Genomic DNA, 4,725 nt, shown 5'->3' on the forward strand with positions numbered 1-4,725 from the left:
CAGTTTACTCTACACAAGAAAGTAATCTTTTTCCCCCATTTCTTACCAGCGTGCTGCTGACAGAGCCTTTGACATTAAAACCACATTTTAATCAATCATTTTACTTCCAGTGGGTGGACAAAAAAGTCATAGCAGTATCCTTGCCTGGACACACAGTGTCAGACTTTAGCAGACAGGGGTAATGCAAATCTTAAACAATGATAAATAGTCCTTGATTAAACTTCTGCCTGTGAGGGGAGCTGGATTTGATAGCATGAGAGTGCGAGATCATTTGCAACGATTATGTCAGATTCTTGTTATAGAGAGCCAATCCCCGAGAATTAACTTCAGTTCCGGAACTCTAATCATTTTTAACCATCCAGCTGAAATGAAGGCAAGAGTGATCGATATGAGTTTGACTGATTCCATGTGGGGTCACTCCACTTCTTATCTTCTTCTCCAATAGCATTGACAGATGAATTTAACAAGAGGGGCACTATCTGCCTTGCCAAGAATAGAACAGCTAAACTATCTGCGGCCTTGCTTGCATGGTTTCAGCACTATTGATGAATATATCACTGTGAGTTCAGTCAGAAGGAACCAATCCTCCTCCTCTTCTTTTCCTTTTCTTTCTTTTTTTTATCATCACTTTGGTTAGATTTCTTCCCACGGAGCTGGGTGCGATGACCCACAGTAAGCTGCATTTTTACAAGCAGACCTGAGTGCTGTTAAATGGAAATGCTCTCTATACAAAAATGCATTTATTCCATCTAATCTGCTTAAGGTCATGAGTGCTGTAATAGCTCAGTAATCAAGTTGTAGGCAATGCATGTGGTGCAGTACATAAAAATAGTTTCTAACAGCAAATGTATGTGTGTGTATGTGTGTATCCATCAATAATTAAATATACCTATTGTTAACAATAAATAAAAGCCTAATTATTGGTAGCTGACAAATAGTTTTAGTTTGTTATTACTTATGTTTATTAATGTAATGAGTTTATGAATTGAAAAAATACTTTTTGTTAATTTTACCAACTCTAAATGTTGACAAAGGTTTCCTTACTAATTAGTGTGCCCATTGTCATCCCTTAGATGAACATCTCCTTGATAGACATCTAGAAAATGCATGAGCTAAAAACAAAGTGTAAACCTACTCAAAACGTTTTTTTCATTTTTTAATAGAAATAAAAACTTCTCAGCTCCCACCTGAGCAAGTAAACCCAGGTAGAGTTTAATCTAGAGTCGACAGCTGCTAGTATTAGCTACGCACACACACACACACACACACACACACACACACACACACACATATATATATATATATATATATATATATATATATATATATATATATATATATATATATATATACACAGCAAATTCAAAAGTGTTACATTTTTTGGTGTTAATAGTCTCCTTGCAAAAGTAGAGTTAATTTTACTCTAAGTAGAGTCACATTCTTTTAATGTAACTCTGAGGTGTAAAATGATAGTAGTTAAAATCGAGTGTTAAAAATGAGTGTTTCTCTGTCAAATCTGGAGGTGTTACAATGGAAACATTAACTCTTGACCTCTTAACTCTGAACTCCTACAGGGGCTATGACACCAACAGAGTAAATTCACAGACTCCGCCCCCAGCACGGCTCCAATCGAAGCTGAAGTGAAGCCGTTTCAGAACATTTTGCTCTACATATTTGAGTTGTTTGCCATGCTTGGTAAGTCATTTTTTCAAAGATTGTTTCAATTATTATTATGAGCTTTTACTTCTGTGGCTCTTTGGAGTTGAGACAAAGCTGTGTGAAAGGCATTAGCCATGTTGCTCGGTGATAGCATAATATTCTGTTTTAGCTAGCTGAAAGGTATTGTTTGCGGGCAAATACCACAGCCTTGAAAAAAAGCTTGCATGTGAATTTTCAGTCAAACTTTTGGTCAAATACACCTAAAACAATGTCTAGAATGTGAAATGTTGGTATAATGGTGCTACTTGAAGCCTGAAAACGATCGCCCATAAAAAAAAACGAGCAAACAGCAATAACTGACGTCCTGACTCGATTCTACGTTAGCATAGATCCCTTCAGAGATTTGTGCACACGGTTTAGGTAAAAATGAAAAAGGTTGAGGTTTTACATTTAGTTCAGTATTACCTGTTGCCTGTGTCTTTGTCTTTTGGGAAAATACTTTACACAAGTAATGGCTCAAAGAGGATTCCTTTTTTTTACTGTGCTGCAATTGTTTACTGGATTATTTGTGCCGTTAATTAGTGTCAACTAATTTTTATTCAATCTCTGCACAGGATATGCTTGTGAAGATGGAATATGGGGGAGAGCAGAAGTGCGCTGAAGTTCCACAAAGTGATGAATGAAGGACATGCATATTGTATTGAAGAAATAAGTGTTGAGAATGCTGTTATTTGCATTTACCATGTCAGACCTTTTGATAAACAAAATTCTAATGAAAGTGAGAACATGTATACTGTTACATCTTTCAGAAAATGTTTTGAAATTGTGGTGCACAGTTCAGAATAAAAGTTTTTCAAAAACCATTGCATCTTTTTAGTAAATGTTTATTTCCAAAAGAAATTTCTAGAAGTTCAGAACAGTAAAATTCCTGCTTTTTAGAATGAATTAGAAGATAACTCTTACGTAGTTAAACTAAAATACTCTTTGAGAGTTAATATATAAACTCTTAACACCAAGTGTTAAATTATCAACTCCAGACAGATTTGGTGTTTAACACTAAATCAGAGTTAATGTACCAACTCTCCAAAAAGAGTTAAATTAACACTCTCTGGTGTGGACCCATATAGACACTTTAATAGTGTTGAAATCAAATCCGACAGTGTTAATTTGGACATGGTGGATTTGCTGTGTATATATATATACACAGTGTTGGGAAGGTTACTTTTAAAATGTATTCCATTACAGAATACATGCCCCAAAATGTATTCTGTAACGTATTCCGTTACGTTACTCAATGACAGTAACGTATTCTGAATACTTTGGATTACTTAATATATCATCATGCTTTTTACAACAACGTGAATGTACTATTGCTGTGTGATTTATTACTATTACTGAAGGTCCGCGTCTCCGAACTGTAGTAAAGGGACCTCTGGCTAATACAGCGGGGTCCCTGTCGGCTCGTAGCCGAAAACTAGCTTTACTTTGTTGTGTGGGTCAACTTTTCTTGCGAGAGACAGAGAGAGGCGTTGAAAGGCTGCTCCAACGGAACTTATTGTTTTTGGAGGAAAACACGAACACAGCGTACAGTCGAGTCTTAATAGCTTACTTACAACTGGGCTCGTCAGGCTCTCTTCTTGGCTGAAGTGGTTATTATTATATTTACATGCTTCCAGCTCCCGTTTTTCCTCGATGACAACTCGTACCTTTCCACTCCCCTTTTTCTCTCTCCCTCCTCGCGCTCACAGACCCATAACGTGTATGGCAGTCCATTCTCCCTGCAACACGGACTACACTGGCCATGATGCTACATTCTTTAGAGCTATGCTTGTAGCATTCTGCCTGTTAGCTTAGCACAACAACAACAACGAAAAGGCGCTCTCTCACCCAGGAAACACACAGTCGCAGAGAGAGAGAGAGCGAGTCCTGACCCGCGACAAAATGAAACGGGAAAGTACCGCAGTGTAATCCATTTATTTCAACAAAGTAACTGTATTCTGAATACCACCTTTTTAAATGGTAACTGTAACGGAATACAGTTACTCATATTTTGTATTTTAAATACGTAACGGCGGTACATGTATTCCGTTACTCCCCAACACTGTATGTATATATAGTATATTAAGAAAATCTAACATTATCCTTCTATCAACTATATTCTATGTGTGCGTGTGTGTTAAGATAAAAAATGCACAGTCTTGCAGTATATTTTAAGGTAAAGTACTTACATGGTGGCATAGTTTGTTTTTCTAAAGATTGATTAAGTGCGGTGCATAGGTTAACAAGATCCCACTGTGGGAAATGATCAAGGACATTTATTAATATCACAGCATGTGCAGGCCTGGGGAAAAAGGCCACTCTTTGTTTTTCAAAGCAGTATTCTATCCTACAGTGTCAGTGCAGAGGCAGGAATTACATATTTACCACTTGCCCCTTAGGTTCTGAGACATTTTTGTATCAAATGTATTTCTTCTGATTTTCTGACTAGCAGAGAAGAACAGGAAGTCCCTATAGACATAGCTTTCACTCTATTGATGAAATCCAGCCTGCAAATGAGACACTGAACACTTTTTTTCAGTTTGTCTGGTTCCCTTACTAATGTTGTTGGTAGTGAACGGTTCAACTGAACAGATGTAACATTACAAAAAAATAATGATTTTTTTCATGTAAATGTGAAAACATGCATATATCGTTATAAATACACCATTATGAGTTTTTCACCAAAGTCAGAATCTGCTAAAACCATCATGAGTGAAAAAGTTGAGTTTTGTTTCAGTGAACATGTGTGGTAGAGAAAAAAATGAATGCCTTTTAGTTTGGGGGTTACTGATGTCAGAATATCATCGATGTGAAAATATTATCCTCAGGGAGAAGTGTGTTGTGTGTTGGTGCGTGTTTGTTTCTTGTCATTGTTTGATAATGTGAAAACCATGCCCATAAATCATACTTTGATAGAAATGAAATAGTTTTTAAGTTAGACACTGGAGATTTTTTGTGGCCATCGATGCACTTTTACTTTGTTAAGCAAATGTTCAAGCAATATGAGCTTTCAAAAAGCTCCAATAG

At 36.6% G+C, this 4,725-nt stretch overlaps 1 long non-coding RNA gene across 1 annotated transcript; it reads left to right on the forward strand.

Annotated features, from left to right (window-relative positions):
* Positions 1-1,407: 1,407 nt before the first annotated feature.
* On the forward strand, positions 1,408-2,522 carry LOC308400105. The gene is made up of 2 exons (XR_013972312.1): positions 1,408-1,695; positions 2,274-2,522. It is a non-coding gene; the product is annotated as an uncharacterized lncRNA (long non-coding RNA).
* The last annotated feature ends 2,203 nt before the right edge of the window (positions 2,523-4,725 follow it).

The sequence above is a fragment of the Rhamphochromis sp. 'chilingali' genome (assembly GCF_963969265.1).
Source record: "Rhamphochromis sp. 'chilingali' genome assembly, chromosome: 7".
Classification (NCBI taxonomy): Eukaryota; Metazoa; Chordata; class Actinopteri; order Cichliformes; family Cichlidae; genus Rhamphochromis; species Rhamphochromis sp. 'chilingali'.